Consider the following 18164-nt stretch of genomic DNA (forward strand, 5'->3'; position numbering starts at 1 on the left):
AGAGCCAGAAGTATTTATCTATACTAAAATGTAATTTTATTTATTTTTGTGACTTGCAAACCTGCTGTAAAATGAATAAGAGCTCTGGCCAAATTAAGAGAGGAGGTCAAGTCATTATTATTCCTTGTTTGCCATTATAGTTAAGATCCAATGGTGGTTATTGGCAAGAGTGGAGGTGGGTTCAATCCGAGGGGTCGGGACGGGGGAGCATCAGACACTTCCCTAAAAACAGTTATTTAAGTTATATTAAAACCAGGAAAATCTGGAGAGTCCCTTGCCGATTACAGACCCATAAATTGATTAAATTGTGTTAATAAAATAATAACAAAACTCATAAGCAACAGACTGGCAAAAGTATTACCAGACTTTATTAACCAAACAGGGTTTATTAAAAATAGACACTTAAAAACAAATACAAGAACATGTTTTAGTATAATACAATCCGCAAAAAAACAAGATGTACATTTATCAATAATCAGCCCCTCCAGGATTTCGCAATTTTTTTTTCTTCTGATTTCTGCATTCAAAAATGCTTGATATTGCGGCAGCATTTCTGAAATTCTGCGATACATTTCGCAATGGTTTTTTCACGTTAATTTCATATAATGCAATAAAAAGTAATGTGTGCTCATTTTTAGGAAGATTTTAAGCAGAATACAAAAACAATTAGAAACATCTAAAGTGTTCAATTTTGTTTATTTTCCTGAACAAACAGCTCTGTCATAATTCACTCACACACACACACCTCTCCTCTCCATCAGGCTTGGGGCTTGCTATCAACATGATGCACCTCCCATTCCCACTCTCAAAAAACCCCAAAATAGATTCAAAGCTGATCAATTGCTTTCAATTTGAGGATCGATATTTTTTTTGCATAAATTGTCTAAAAAAATACTTCAGATTGTGATTTTTTTCTGAAAGGGTCTTAAGGGAGATAAAGAACAGAAAACATAAAAATAGAGTATTGTGGTTGATATGCACTTTTAAAACGGTATTACCATTTCAAAAAAATGTATCGTGTTTTCGTGATCTGTATTAAGTTTTACAGAGAGTTTAAAACGGCAAAGCTGACAAATTGCACTCAGTGCTTTGAGCAGCGCTCTCCATTTAGCAGAGTGCCGACCATCCTTCTAAAGCCAAGGTTAGCGGAGTAAAAGTTTGAGTAAACCGCCACTCAACTTGATTCTTTCAGTGCTTGCCACAGTCTTCCCTGCTAACATTTCAGTCATGGTGAATTGCCGCTGGAACTGTTCTGACATTCTCATATGCTTTGCGGATCCGAAGTGACTGTTGATTATCGACTTTCTCTTGTTTCCAAAAACATTTGGAAAATGTTTTGTACGGTCTTTAGTTGTTATTTTTGTTGGCAAATGAGATTGATTTCCGTTCATTGTACTGCCGTTCATTGTAGTGCCAGGACAACAACCTCTCCCTCAGATTGAGCAAGACAAAAGGATCTGATCGTGGACTACAGGAAAAGGCGGGCCAAACAGGCCCCCATTAACATCGACGGGGCTGTAGTGGAGCGGGTCGAGAGTTTCAAGTTCCTTGGTGCCCACATCACCAATGAACCATCTAGGTCCAAACATAGAAAGACAGTCGAAGAGGGCACGACAAAACCTTTTCCTCCCTCAGGAGACTGAAAAGATTTGGCATGGGTCCCCAGATCCTCAAAAGGTTCTACAGCTGCACCATCGAGAGCATCCTGCCTGGTTGCATCACCGCCTGGTATGGCAACTGCTCGGCATCTGACCGTAAGGCTCTACAGAGGGTAGTGCGAACAGCCCAGTACATCACTGGGGCCAAGCTGGCTTCCGGCTTTCTGGCTTGGTTGGGTTGTGCTTCGGAGGACGCATGGCTTTCGACCTTCGTCTCTCCCGAGCCCGTACGGGAGTTGTAGCGATGAGACAAGATAGTAATTACTAGCGATTGGATACCACGAAAATTGGGGAGAAAAAGGGGTAAAATGTAATAAATAAAAAAAATTACGAACCCGCTTTTGATTGGACCCTTTTCTGCACTAAAAGTGCGGGAATTGGTCAAAATTGCGAGCTCTCGCATAATATGCGCTGATTGTATAATTTAATGCAAAATCAACCAATCACAGAATCCTGGAGGGACTGAATAATGTCTGTCGATGCCGAAAAGGCTTTTGACCGTCTTGAATGGTCTTTTCTAATCAAAATTTTGGAGGCACTCAACTTTCCAGCTGAAATAATACATTTCATAAAAATATTATAAAAACATCCTAAAGCAAAAATATACACAAATAATACATTATCTGATTAAACTACTTTAGAAAGGGGTACGAGACAGGGATGTTCCCTCTCCCCCCTCCTGTTTGCCCTGGCAATTGAAAGCTTGCAGAAATAATTAGACTGGACCCAAACGTAACAAGTATCAATATACACTGCTCAAAAAAATAAAGGGAACACTAAAATAACACATCCTAGATCTGAATGAATGAAACATTCTTATTAAATACTTTTTTCTTTACATAGTTGAATGTGCTGACTACAAAATCACACAAAAATTATCAATGGAAATCAAATTTATCAACCCATGAGGTCTGGATTTGGAGTCACACTCAAAATTAAAGTGGAAAACCACACTACAGGCTGATCCAACTTTGATGTAATGTCCTTAAAACAAGTCAAAATGAGGCTCAGTAGTGTGTGTGGCCTCCACGTGCCTGTATGACCTCCCTACAACGCCTGGGCATGCTCCTGATGAGGTGGCGGATGGTCTCCTGAGGGATCTCCTCCCAGACCTGGACTAAAGCATCGCCAACTCCTGGACAGTCTGTGGTGCAACGTAGCGTTGGTGGATGGAGCGAGACATGTTGTCCCAGATGTGCTCAATTGGATTCAGGTCTGGGGAACGGGCGGGCCAGTCCATAGCATCAATGCCTTCTTCTTGCAGGAACTGCTGACACACTCCAGCCACATGAGGTCTAGCATTGTCTTGCATTTGAAAGAACCCAGGACCAACCGCACCAGCATATGGTCTCACAAGGGGTCTGAGGATCTCATCTCGGTACCTAATGGCAGTCAGGCTACCTCTGGTGAGCCCATGTAGGGCTGTGCGGCCCCCCAAAGAAATGCCACCCCACACCATGACTGACCCACCGCCAAACCGGTCATGCTGGAGGATGTTGCAGGCAGCAGAACATTCTCCATGGCGTCTCCAGACTCTGTCACGTCTGTCACATGTGCGTGTGAACCTGCTTTCATCTGTGAAGAGCACAGGGTGCCAGTGGCGAATTTGCAAATCTTGGTGATCTCTGGCAAATGCCAAACGTCCTGCACGGTGTTGGGCTGTAAGCACAACCCCCACCTGTGGACGTCGGGCCCTCATACCACCCTCATGGAGTCTGTTTCTGACCGTTTGAGCAGACACATGCACATTTGTGGCCTGCTGGAGGTCATTTTGCAGGGCTCTCGCAGTGCTCCTCCTAATCCTTGCACAAAGGCGGAGGTAGCGGTCCTGCTGCTGGGTTGTTGCCCTCCTACGGCCTCCTCCACATCTCCTGATGTACTGGCCTGTCTCCTGGTAGCGCCTCCATGCTCTGGACACTACGCTGACAGACACAGCAAACCTTGCCACAGCTCGCATTGATGTGCCATCCTGGATGAGCTGCACTACCTGAGCCACTTGTGTGGGTTGTAGACTCCGTCTCATGCTACCACTAGAGTGAAAGCACCGCCAGCATTCAAAAGTGACAAAAACATCAGCCAGGAAGCATAGGAACTGAGAAGTGGTCTGTGGTCACCACCTGCAGTACCACTCCTTTATTGGGGGTGTCTTGCTAATTGCCTATAATTTCCACCTTTTGTCTATTCCATTTGCACAACAGCATGTGAAATTTATTGTCAATCAGTGTTGCTTCCTAAGTGGACAGTTTGATTTCACAGAAGTGTGATTGACTTGGAGTTACATTGTGTTGTTTAAGTGTTCCCCTAATTTTTTTGAGCAGTGTATATTATTTCCCGACAATCTTCTGATGTACTTGACTAATATTGGAAACTCAATGCCCACCTTGTTTAAAACATTTTTGGAATACTCTAAAATTAACATGGGAAAAAATGAAATAATGGTAATAGGGAAAAGAAAAAAACTCATGATCTACAGAAATCCTTTAACCTTTTACGGGGGCAGCCCGACACCGGTACACTTATGACAACATCCAGCTCAAAGTGCACGGCGCGAAATTCAAAATCTATTTTTTTTTAATATTTAACTTTCACACATTAACAAGTCCAAGACACCAGATGAAAGGTGCACATCTTGTGAATCAAGCCAACATGTCCGATTTTTAAAATGTTTTACAGGGAAGACAAAATATGTAAATCTATTAGCTAACCACGTTAGCAAAAGACAACTTTTTCTAACTCCATCAGTTTCTTACTCCATCAGGTGCTATCACAAATTCGACCAAATAAAGATATAAATAGCCACTAACCAAGAAACAAATTCATCAGATGACAGTCTGATAACATATTTATTGTATAGCATATGTTTTGTTGGAAAAATTTGCATATTTCGTGTATAAACCATAGTTTACATTTCAGCTACAATCCGAAACTGCACCAAAAGCAGCCATAATATTTACAGACACCAACGTCAAATAGCTAATTACTCATCATAAAACATTTCTGAAAAATACATAGTCTGCAGCAATTGAAAGACAGGCATCTTGTGATTCCAAACAATATTTCCGATTTATTAAATGTTTTACAGCGCAAACAAAATGTATCGCTATATTAGCGTAGCTACAATAGACAGAAATAATTGGGCGCCCACGGCCAATTCACATGCACGACAGATATATGAAATAACATCATAAAATGGGTCTTACTTTTGCTGATCTTTCATCAGAATGTTGAAGAACGTGTACTCTGTCCAGATGAGTCGTTGTTTCGATTCAGAATGGCAAATGTCCCTCTTCAATTAGCATTGGCAGTAGCGTAGTGGCATAAATTCCTCCAACGTAAACACAGTCAGAGGACAGAACACGGCAAAACTCCCGAATAAAGTTTCAATAATCTGATTAAACTATATTGAAAACACATACATTACGATGATATGGTCACATGTAGCAAAAAAATTCGAGACGGAGACGTTAGCCGTTCGTTACCAAGGCAAAACAGAAGTCCATCCCACTTCCTCCAGAGTACCGGAAGTGGACGGTCAGGACAAAGAAATCGTTTTTTTTCCACCACAGAACAAGATGAGCAGAAAAATTTCTTCTCTGACATCCTCTTTACAAAAATAGGAAGGCGTATAGATTGTCAGCAGACTCCTAAGTGTTAAGACCATGTATAGGCATCAAATTGAGAAGAGCATCGATTTCTGACATTTTACTTCCTGGTCAGGAAAAGTGCTGCAGAAGTACTTCTGTTTCACTCAGTGAAATAATTCCAACTCTTTTAGAAACTAGAAAGTGTTTTCTATCCAAAAAGAATAATAATATTCATATTGTACGAGCAAGATTTGAGTAGGAGGCCGTTTGAAATGGGCACGATTTCACTGGCTACTCAACACTTTGCCTTGCAGCCATAAGAAGTTTTAAGTGGACCACAAAAAAATATTAAATAATAGGATGCTTAATAAGTGACAACAAAAAAAGCGAATTAAATTGATAATCTCCCCATACATTTTACTGGTAGAATAAAACTCTTCAGAATGGCATTACTTCCAAAGTTTTTAATATACATTTTTGGTAATACTAATTACCCCCCCCCCCCCCCCCCCAAAGACATTCTTTAAAAAAGTATACTCTGCCATAACAGACTTCATATGGGCAAATAAAATTCATGGAATAAATAGGAAAGTTTTACATGTCCCTAAATCTGAGAGTGGTTTTAACATTCCAGATTTGGAATTCAACTCATCAACTCGCCACCCAAGGCTTTTACTTGCAACATATTGTTAAATTAATTCACTAAAGAGGAACAATGGGTACATATTGATGAAGCACATGTGCAAGAGTGCAATAGTATGGTCTCTATTAATAAATCCATGTGGTGAGTACAGATAAACGTTTAGTTATTTGGTTTAATTCCACCCATCAGTCTTTTCTATTCTTCCTTTAGAATTATAGCATGTTTCACATAAACAATGTTCATCCACTAGGAGTAGTGGTAGAGTCCAGAGTCTTGATAGTCAACACTCCAAACACAAGAAACAGTATGGTGCCTCAATAGTCAATGTATACACTCTATCACAGTGATATAGCTTCAGACTGATAACACTCAATGAAAATAATAAAGAGCAGTGGACTGATTTTTCCAACCAACAGCATTAAATACTCAAAAAGAAACAGTAGTTTCAAAACCACATACAGTATTCAACAATATTCAAGAAGGCATAACAAAGTATTTCTCACACTCAGTAACCCTCAATAACCAGTACCCAAATAGTTTGACACTAGTTGGGGAAATATTCAAACTGTCATCCAACCCATTACCTTGTAGATAATCAACCATTGATTATTAGATAACCTGAAAGTAAGTCACAATTAAAATTGTCAATAAAATAAAGTAGTTGATTTTGTTTCAACTCAGCGACTCAAGCGCTAAACTGTCTTCAAAGACAATGCCCTTTCAGCTCCCTTCATGGAACTCTTTTCTCCCATGAGAGAATAATGTTCTTTCTCTTACAGTCACTGTGAAATCACAAGTCTGCTTCTCTCATCAGTAACCAAACGAAATATCTTCAGCTAGAATTAGTTAGTAATCTGCTTCTATAGTCAGAGCTTGCGATATGCTCCTACTCATGAGTTTCCAGAATTGCTGTATTTGCATTAACTGCACGGTCTGCTACTGTGGCTAATCGTTATTCTTGCCAACTCACACCGGCACTGTCCGTTCACACTGCTACTATCTCGTTCTATGAATGAAGTTAAGTCTAAATCCAATAGTGACAGTTTTAACTTCCCTTTGCTGTAGTTCAATGTCCGCTTTCCTCGAGCTACAACTTCCCTATTCAGTGTCCCGATCCTCGACTTTGCTGGTCCCGATCCCGTGCTGCTGCTAAGTCACCTCTCGGTAACAATTTCTTAGTTAAGAACACTATAACAACATGGAAGAAAATGAACCAGATTCTACAAGAACCAATATCCCTCCTTAAAAACACAACCCTATGGAACAATCCTTGCATAGCTTTTTAGAATTCAGATTGATTGGCTAAATTACAGTTCATGAAAATATACCCTTAATCCAGTATAAACTAATGTACACTGAGTGTACAAAACACTCTTTCCACGACATAGACTGCTATAATCCCTCATTGATGTCACTTATTAAATCCACTTCAATCAGTGTAGATGAAGGGGATGAGACAGGTTAAATAATGATTTTTAAGCCTTTAGACAACTGAGACATGGGTTGTGTATGTGTGCCATTCAGAGGGTTAATTGGTAAGACAAAAACATGTAATTGCCTTTGAACGGGGTATGGTAGTAGGTTCCAGGCGCACCAGTTTGCATCAAGAACTGCAATGCTTCAGTCGCAGTTTCCCGTGTGTATCAAGAATGGTCCACCACCCAAAGGACAGCCAGCCAACTTGACACAACTGTGGGAAGCATTAGAGTCAACATGGGCCAGCATCCCTGTGGAACTCAATATTAGGAGGGTGTTCTTATTGTTTTGTACACTCAGGTTTTTGAATTTATTATACAAGGGACAAAATTCTACAGCACAACGGCAGAGTCATGTTTTAAGTGTAAAACTAACAATGACTCAATAATTCATACCTTCCGGGAGTGCTATAAAGTCTAAAAGTTATGGGCAGAGTTAGAAAGCTGGCTGTTAGAAGTTTTACAATGTAAGTTTGCTTTTTATATGTCTATCTGCATATTTCAAGACATGGAATATGGGGGTGCGATGAGATACAAAAATAATATTAACTTATATTGAAGAAGCTAGTACTCAAATACTGAAAGTCAAATTAGACTCCAACGTTAAGAGAATGGAAGAATCAAATTATTTCTTATTTAAATATATATATATTTTATCCAGCTACAGACAGAAACAACATAACACCATTTGAAGTCATATGGGGTCTTACAAGTATTAGAAACAACATTGGGTGTGGATACGGTGGGAATATGGGTTTTAGAAATGTGATGTCATTAATGTTTGTGGACGTTAAGTTGTTTTAGATTTTTTGTCTATGTTTTTTTTTTTTGTAAAAAATACATTTAAAAGAAGCAAAAAAGCAAAATAAGATATTACAAAGAAAAGGTACCACCACAGTGACAAAGCCAGTTGTTATTTTTAAGTGGCAAAAATGTGCCTCTTCTCTATTTCCAGTCCCTAACGTGTAGGGTTGCAAAGGGAAGGTATATTACTGGAAACATTCAAAGTTTACCAGTAAACTACAACAATTGTATCTTTCAAGGATTTTATGTAATCTGTCACAATACATCTAGTGGCCCTTTTGGCTACTTCAGATTATCACAAGTGTCTGTAATCATCTCTGGCCCTCTGTGTGGCCTTATCACATGTAAAATGTATGAAATAATTATAATGAGCAAAAATTTTAACGCAACATATAAAGTGTTGGTCCCATGTTTCATGAGCTGAAATAATAATTCCCTGAAATTTTCCATACGCGCAAAAAGCTTATTTCTCTCAAATGTTTTGCACAAATTTGTTTACATCCCTGTTGGTGAGCAATTCTCCTTTGCCAAGATAATACATCCACCTGACATGTGTAGCATATAAAGAAGCTGATTAAACAGCATGATCATTACACGGGTGCACCTTATGCTCGGGACAATAAAAGGCCACTCTAAAATGTGCAGTTTTGTCACACAACACAATACCACAGATGTCTCAAGTTTTGAGAGAGCGTGCAATTGGCATGCTGACTGCAGGAATGTTCACCAGAGTTATTGCCAGAGAATTGAATGTTAGTTTCTCTACCATAAGCCGCCTCCAATGTCATTTTAGATAATTTGGCAGAACGTCCAACCAGCCTCACAGCCGCAGACCACGTGTAACCATGCCTGCCCAGGACATCCGCATCCGGCTTCTTCACCTGCGGGAGCGTCTGAGACTAAACACCCAGACAGCTGATGAAACTGAGGAGTATTTCTATCTGTAATAAAACCCTTTTGTGGGGAAAAACTCATTGTGATTGGCTGGGCCTGGCTCCCCAGTGGGTGGGCCTGGCTGCTATGTGGGTGGGCCTATGCCCTCCCAGGCCCACCAATGGCTGAATCCCTGCCCAGTCATGTGACATTCATAAATTAGGGCCTAATGAATGCATTTCAATTGAGTGATTTCCTTAAATGAACTGTAACTCAGTAAAATCGTTGAAATTGTTGCGTTTGTATTTTTGTTCAGTATAAATAATATGATTTAAAAAATGTAATGACAAAGCTGTAAAACATTATGCTAATTATAAAACATCCATCCAGTGACTACATTGGTGTTTAAATGAGGGTTTCAGCATGAAATATCCTTTATATTTTTTTTACACACTTTTTTTCATTTTACTATGTCAGTATCTATTTGTTGTCAATGTTTTGACGGCAAACTGGTGACAGTTGTGAACACAGTTAATAATTTGGAAGAGTTGCGGAGTCAATTTAAAGTAATGCCATTGTTGATTAGATGCTTTTTCATTAATTAGGCTGTTTTCTCTTGGACCATATGGTCAGTCTACTAGAAACTGATGGACAATATGGACACATATTATATAATACTATATATATATCATACTTTTTAAAAAAGTTATTCAAGTATAAATGACCAAAGTTACGATAGATTGCCATAGATTTTCTGTTAATTACCAAAATGACTGAAGATTCCAGTAACTTTGGTAAATTATTGGTAACTTTGCAACCCTACTCACGTGTACACGCCTCTTTGATGGCCTCACAGGCGCAATCCCACTTCTAACATACATGTAGCTAATTCAGGGGGAGCCCCAAACGGGACTCGAACCCAGGTCCAGCGACTGTCAAGCCAACACCTTAACTGCTACACCAGCAGGTCCAAACCTCCTGACAAATTCGCTAGGTGTTGTGTTAAGGTTGCTACAATAACTTTTTATTGTCACATTCTCTTATGTAAGCCTTTATAAAAAACTTCTAAACTGGCAGTGGACATGCTCAAATCTTAATGTACCTTGACCGTACCCCTTTTTTGAGAGTGCATGCTGTTTATGTATGCCTATGAAATCCAATCTCCATATTTTCTCAATATTATCTAACCAAGCATTTCTTAAGATACTGGTGATGTTACAGCAATAATAGTGCTGTTGAGGAAAACAATGTCCTCGTAGAATACCAGGGGCATATCATCAATAACTCAACACCACCAAAAAAAGCCACATTGCTCGAAGTGGATGTGTGTGTGACTGTGTGTGTGCAGAGTGAAGTGTGTGTGTGTGTGTGTGTGTGACTGTGTGTGTGCAGAGCGAAGTGTGTGTGTGTGTGTGTGCAGAGCACTGACTGTGTGTGCAGCATGTTCCAATTATCTTCCCATTAGTGGAGTTCAGATCCACTCCTACTATGTCCACTTTACACATATTAATGAGTCATTCCCTAACACTAACGAGTGGATTAGGGGAGGGCACGAAGTGAGAAATATGAGGAGGGAGGGGGAGCATACCTGGGATGAGGGCTTGCTGTGCTGTGTATCCCAAATGGCACCTTAGTCTCTGTGTAGTGCACTATTTGTTTTACCAGACCCCTATGGAGTAGTGAACTATATAAGGTAATAGGGTGCCATTGTAGACACAGCCTGTATGTTAGTCAGTGGATTCAGGCTTAACAGGTTACATGCTAGAATGATACAGATTGGTATCTAACTTACCTTGCCTTGTCGATGACTCAGAGGTCATATGGAATGTCTGTCTATATGAGCCACATAATTCAGTTAGTTTCAATCACACTCTCTTCTAATGCATCATTGATTGGTCTTTTCAGCACATAGTACATACATTAATTATGAATGGATTATCTCATGATATGAGAGAGTTGTGGTAGCGTTCACTCTGGGGTCCAGAGAAGATAAAGGAATGGTTTGATGTTGCAGACAGATCATTAGAATGATAAGACCCGAGAGGTATACTACAAAGCAGGATCAATGAGTTAGCCAGCTAACTTTGATAAACAACCAAAAATAACTACTATAAGATTTTCTGGTTCATTAAAAAAGGTAAACATAGATGTATTTTTGGTTGAATCAATTAGACGATGCCCATTTCAAGTTATTTCAAAATATTTAGGCAAGTTAGCTGACTCATTGATCCTGCTTTGCATTATACCCCTCCAAGTGTATTGTTGTTGTTGTGGCTCTAGATGGGCATAATTGCTTTTCATGGCTGTATCCCAAATGGCACCGTATTCCCTATATAGTGCACTACTTTTGACCAGAGCCCATAGGGAGTGCCATTTGGGATGCAGCTCGTGTCTTTTTATTTTTAGTGTCTTAGGTGTTATCATTTCAAAGCTGTGGATACTGTTTTCATTAGAGGCAACATCATGCTTTACCTTGCTGCAAATGTTTATTTATACATACACAGTTTGCTTTTAGTGTTTAGTAGTTATTAGGATCCCAAATTAAAACACAACAAATAAAATCACATATCACATATAATACAATACATAATACAATGCAAAATACCTGTGTCTCTTCATAGTCCCCATCATGCCGTAAGTTATATATATATATATTTTGTATTTTACCCCCTTTTTCACGATATCCTTGATCTTGTCTCAATCCTGCAAATCCCCAACAGGCTCGGGAGAGGTGAAGGTCATGTCATGCGAAACATGACCCGCCAAACCGTGCGTCTTAACACCCGCCCGCTTAACCCTGAAGCCAGCCGCAACAATGTGTCGGCGGAAACACAGTCCAACTGACGACCGGAAGTCAGCCTGCAGAAGCCCAGCCCACCACAAGGAGTCACTAGAGCGTGATGAGCCAAGTAAAGCCCCCCGTGGCCAAACAGTTCCCTTACTACACTGAGCCAATTGTGTGCCGCCCTATGGGACTCCCGGTCACAGCCGGTTGTGACACAGCCTGGGGTCAAACCCGGGTCTGTAGTTTTTTTAAATGTAACCTTTATTTAAGTAGGCAAGTCAGTTAAGAACAAATTCTTATTTACAATGAATACCTACCCTGGCCAAACCCTAACCCGGACGACGCTGGGACAATTGTGCGCCGCTCTATGGGACTCCCAATCACGGCCGGTTGTGATGCAGCCTGGAGTTGAACCAGGATCTGGAATGACACGTCTAGCACTGAGTTGCAGTGCCTTAGACCTCTGCACCACTCGGGAGCCATGCAGTGCCTTAGACCGCTGCGCCACTCGGGAGCCATGCAGTGCCTTAGACCGCTGCGCCACTCGGGAGCCATGCAGTGCCTTAGACCGCTGCACCACTCGGGAGCCATGCAGTGCCTTAGACCGCTGCACCACTCGGGAGCCATGCAGTGCCTTAGACCGCTGCGCCACTCGGGGAGGCCTCTGTAAGGTGTTCTTTTATATGTTTCTTGAATCTGGTTTTATTGCCATCTTGAGTTACCTGGGGTAGCAGAGAGTTCCATGTAGTCAATACTGTGTGTTTCCCAGCCTCCGTTCTGGACCTGGGGACTGTGAAGAGACCTCTGGTTGCATGCTTTCCCCTCAGGAGGCGGAAAATATTTGGCATGGGCCCTCAGACCCTCAAAAAGGTCTACAGCTGCACCATTGAGAGCATCTTGACTGGCTGCATCACCGCTTGGTATGGCAACTGCTTGGTATACCAAGCAGTTTGCTTTTAGTATTTAGTAATTATTTGGATCCCCAAATAGCTGCTGCCGAGGCAGCAACTACTCTTCCTGGGCTCCAAACAGGAATCAAAACACAACAAAGACTCACAAGACACTTCAGAGGGTAGTGCATACGGCCCAGTACATCACTGGAACCGAGCTCCCTGGCATCCAGGACCTCTATACCAGACAGTGTCAGAGGAAGGCCTTAAAAATTGTCAGACTCCAGCAATAGACTGTTCTCTCTACTACCATACGGCAAGCGGTACCGATGCACCAAGTCTGGAACCAACAGGACCCTGAACAGTTTCTACCCCCAAGCCATAAGACTGCTAAATAATAACCAAATAGCTCCCTGGACTGTCTGCATTGACTCTCTTTGCATTAACTCTTTTAACTCATCACATTTGATGCTGCTACTGTTATCTATCGTGTTTCCAAGTCACTTTACCCCTATCTATAATATGTACATATTTACGTCAATTATCTCGTACCCCTGCACATCGACTTGGTACAGGTACTCTGTGTATATAGCCAAGTTATCGTTACTCTTTGTGTATTTATTCCATGTGTTAATATTTTCTATATTTTTCTCTCTGCATTGTTGGAAAAGGACCCGTAAGTAAGCATTTCACTGTTAATCTACACCTGTTGTTTACGAAGCATGTGACAAATAACATTTGATTCGATTTGATGTCTTGTGTGGTACCGATGATTGTCCGAACTGTGTTCCAACTGCTTGAACTGACAGTTTGGTACCTTCAACACATCAACACCTTGCACAAAGACCAATAGCGATGCGGTCCATCTCTCCTCAACTTTGAGCCAGGAGAGATTGACATGCATGTTATTGACATTCACCTTCAGTGAACATCTAAGTGCAAAACATGCTGCTCTGTTCTGGACCAACTGCAATTTGCCTATGTCCTTATTTTCCGCACCTGGCCACACAACTGGGCAGTAATCCAGGTATGACAAAACAAGGAACTGGAGGACCTGTCTGGTTGACTGAGATGGCAAGAAAGCAGAAAAATGCCTCATCATGGACAGAACTCTTCCCATTTTAGCAACCATTGAGTCTTTATGTTTTAATCATGACAGCTTGCTATCTAGGGTTACATCCAGCAGTTTAGTCTACTCAACTTTCTCAATCGCCACAATATTTAATTAAACATCTATATGAGGTTTAGGGTTGATTGAGTGATTTGTCCCCCATTTTTTTTTAGATACACTACATGGCCAAAAGTAGGTGGACATCCCTTCAAATGAGTGGACTCAGGTATTTCAGCCACACCCGTTGCTGACAGGTGTACAAAATCGAGCACACAGCCATACAATGGCCATAGACAAACATTGGCGTTAGAATGGCCTGTACTGAAGAGCTCAGTGACTTTCAACGTGGCACCGTCATAGGATGCCACCTTTCCAGCAAGTCAGTTCGTCAAATTTCTGCCCTGCTAGAGATGCACCGGTCAACTATAAGTGCTGTTATTGTGAAGTGGAAAAGTCTAGGAGCAACAACGGCTCAGCCGCAAAGTGGTAGGCCACAAAAGCTCACAGAATGGGACCGCCGAGTGCAGAAGCACGTAGCGCATAAAAATTGTCTGTCCTCGGTTGCAACACTCACTACCGAGTTACAAACTGCCTCTGTAAGCAACATCAGCACAAGAACTGGTCTTCGGGAGCTTCATGAAAAGTGTTTCTGTGGCCGAGTAGTTGATCACCATGCGCAATGCCAAATGTCGGCTGGAGTGGTGTAAAGCTCGGCGCCATTGGACTCTAGAGCAGTGGAAACGCTTTCAATGGAGTGATAAATCATGCTTCACCATCTGGCAGTCCGACTGACGAATTTGTGTTTGGCTGATGACAGGAGAACGCTACCGGCTAGGCCCCTTAGTTCCAGTGAAGGGAAATCTTAACGCAACAGCATATAATGACATTCTAGACAATTCTGTGCTTCCAACTTTGTGGCAACAGTTTGGGGAAGGCCCTTTCCTGTTTCAGCATGACAATGCCCCCGTGCACAAAGCGAGGTCTATACAGAAATGGTTTGTTGAGATCGGTGTGGAAAAACTTGACTGGCCTGCACAGAGCCCTGACCTCAACCCCATCGAATACCTTTGGAATGAATTGGAATGCCGAATGCGGGCCTAATCGCCCAACATCAGTGCCCGACCTCACTAATGCTCTTGTGGCTGAATGGAATCAAGTCCCCGCAGCAATGTTCCAACATCTAGTGAAAATCATTCCAAGAAAAGTGGAGGCTGTTATAGCAGCAAACCAACTCCATATTAATGTCCATGATTTTGGAATGAGATGTTCAACAAGCAGGTGTCCCCATACTTTTGGCCATGTAGTGTATTTAGCATCAGCCTATTGCTAGTTACCCATTCTAAAACTGACTGGAGCTCTATGTTAAGGGTGTTAGTTATGTATTTTACTGTCGAAGTGTATACAGTTGAGTCGCCAGCATAGATAGACACACAGGGTTTATTGAAGGTCAGTGGAAGGTCATTAATAATAATTCCAATCCTTGGGGATCTCAGATGATACAAAGGAGAGGTTGAACAGGCTGGTAATAGGGGGTGCGACAATGGTGGCGGACAGTTTCAGAAATAGGGGGTCCAGATTGTCAAGCCCAGCTGATTTGTATGGGTCCAGGTTTTCCAGCTCTTTCAGAACATCTACTCTCTGGATATGGGTAAAGGAGAAGCTGGGGAGGCTTGGGCGAGTAGCAGCGGGGGGGGGGCGGGGCTGTTGGCCAAGGTTGGAGTCGCCAGGACGAAGACATGGCCAGCCATTGAGAAATGCTTGTTGAAGTTTTCAATTATCACAGATTTTTCGGTGGTGACCGTGTTACCTAGCCTCAGTGCAGTGGGCAGCTGGGAGGTGGTGCTCTTGTTCTCCATGGACTTTACAGTATCCCAGAACTTTTTGGAGTTAGAGCTACAGGATGCAAATTTCTGCTTGAAAAAGCTGGCCTTTGCTTTCCTGACTGACTGCGTGTATTGGTTCCTGACTTCTCTGAACAGTTGCATATCGCGGGGGCTCTTCGATGCTATTGCAGTTCGCCACAGGATGTTTTTGTGCTGGTCGAGGGCAGTCAGATCTGGAGTGAACCAAGGGCTATATCTGTTCTTAGTTCTGCATTTTTTGAACGGAGCATGCTTGTCTAATATGGTGAGGAAGTAACTTTTAAAGAATGACCAGGCATCCTCAACTGACGGGATGAGGTCAATATCCTTCCAGGGTACCCGGGCCAGGTCGATTAGAAAGGCCTGCTCGCAGAAGTGTTTTAGGGAGCGTTTGACAGTGATGAGGGGTGGTCGTTTGACCGCGAACCCGTAGCGGATACAGGCGATGAGACAGTGAGCGCTAAGATCTTGATTGAATACAGCAGAGGTGTATTTGGAGGGCAAGTTGGTCAGGATAATGTCTATTAGGGTGCCCATGTTTACGGATTTAGGGTTGTACCAGGTAGGTTCCTTGATGACTTGTGTGAGATTGAGGGCATCAAGCTTAGATTGTAGGACTGCCGGGAGGCTTCCATTAAAGAGGCTTCCATTAAAGATAACCCTCTGTGTTCTATTAGATAGGTAACTCTCAATCTATGATTAGGCAGAGGATATAAATCCATAAAACCTACAGTTGAAGTCGGAAGTTTACATACACCTTAGCCAAATACATTTAAACTCAGTTTTTCACAATTCCTGACATTTAATCGTAGTACAAATTCCCTGTATTAGGTCAGTTAGGATCACCACTTTATTTTAAGAATGTGAAATGTCAGAATAATAGTAGAGAATGATTTTATTTCAGCTTTTATTTCTTTCATCACAATCCCAGTGGGTCAGAAGTTTACATACACTTAATTAGTATTTGGTAGCATTGCCTTTAAATTGTTTAACTTGGGTCAAAAATTCCGGGTAGCCTTCCACAAGCTTTCCACAATAAGTTGGGTGAATTTTGGCCCATTTCTACTGACAAAGCTGGTGTAACTGAGTCAGGTTTGTAGGCCTCTGTGCTCCCAAATCTTTTAGGATCGAGATCAGTTTTTTTTTTTGGTCACTCCAATACCTTGACTTTGTTGTCCTTAAGCCATTTTGCCACAACTTAGGAAATGTGCTTGAGGTCATTGTCCATTTGGAAGACCCAGTTGCGACCAAGCTTTAACTTCCTGGCTGATGTCTTGAGATTTTGCTTCAATATATCCACATAATTTTCCTTCCTGATAATGCCATCTATTTTGTGAAGTGCACCAGTTCCTCCTGCAGCAAAGCACCCCAACAACATGATGCTGCCACCTCCGTGCTTCACAGTTGGAATGGTGTTCTTCGGCTTGCAAGCCTCCAAATTTTCCCTCCAAACATAACTATGGTCATTATGGCCAAACAGTTCTATTTTTGTTTCATCAGACCAGAGGACATTTCTCCAAAAAGTACGACCTTTGTCCCCATGTGCAGTTGCAAACTGTAGTCTGGCTTTTTATGGCGGTTTTGGAGCAGTGGCTTCTTCCTTGCTGAGCGGCCTTTCAGGTTTTGTCGATATAGGACTCGTTTTACTGTGGATATAGATATTTTTGTACCTGTTTCCTCCAGCATCTTCACAAGGTCCTTTGCTGTTGTTCTGGGATTGAGTTGCACTTTTCGCACCAAAGTATGTTCATCTCTAGGAGACAGAACGCATCTCCTTCCTGAGCGGTATGACGGCTGCGTGGTCCCATGGTGTTTATACTTCCGTACTATTGTTTGTACAGATGAACGTGGTACCTTCAGGCGTTTGGAAATTGCTCCCAAGGATGAACCAGACTTGTGGAGGTCTACAATCTTTTTTCTGAGGTCTTGACTGATTTATTTTCATTTTCCCATGATGTCAAGCAAAGAGGCACTGAGTTTTAAGGTAGGCCTTGAAATACATCCACAGGTACACTTCCAATTGACTCAAATTATGTCAATTAGCCTATCAGAAGCTTCTAAAGCCATGACATTTCCTGGAATTTTCAAGCTGTTTAAAGGCACAGTCAATATATGTAAACGTCTGACCACCTGGAATTGTGATACAGTGAATTATAAGTGAAATAATCTGTCTGTAAACAATTGTTGGAAAAATTACTTGTGTCATGCACAAAGTAGATGTCCTAACCGACTTGCTAAAACTATAGTTTGTTAAATAACAAGACATTTTTGAAGTAGTTGAAAAACGAGTTTTCATGACTCCAACCGAAGTGTATGTAAACTTCCGACTTCAACTGTATGTGTTTTTAGCAATATGTTATAATCAATGATATCAAATGCCGCACAAAACAGCTTCCACAATCATCAGTCATTTGTGTCAGCATGTTGAGTGCCCCTCCCTATAAGCATGTTGAAAGTTGGTTGTTACTTTGTTTTCTGT

General features: G+C 41.6%; 1 protein-coding gene across 4 annotated transcripts in view; it reads left to right on the top strand.

The window, feature by feature from the left end:
• The window catches only part of b4galt2 (UDP-Gal:betaGlcNAc beta 1,4- galactosyltransferase, polypeptide 2), a 161389-nt gene that overhangs the window by 80881 nt on the left and 62344 nt on the right, over positions 1-18164 (top strand). The window lies entirely within an intron of this gene.

The sequence above is a fragment of the Salvelinus fontinalis genome, chromosome 26, assembly GCF_029448725.1.
Source record: "Salvelinus fontinalis isolate EN_2023a chromosome 26, ASM2944872v1, whole genome shotgun sequence".
Taxonomy (NCBI): domain Eukaryota; kingdom Metazoa; phylum Chordata; class Actinopteri; order Salmoniformes; family Salmonidae; genus Salvelinus; species Salvelinus fontinalis.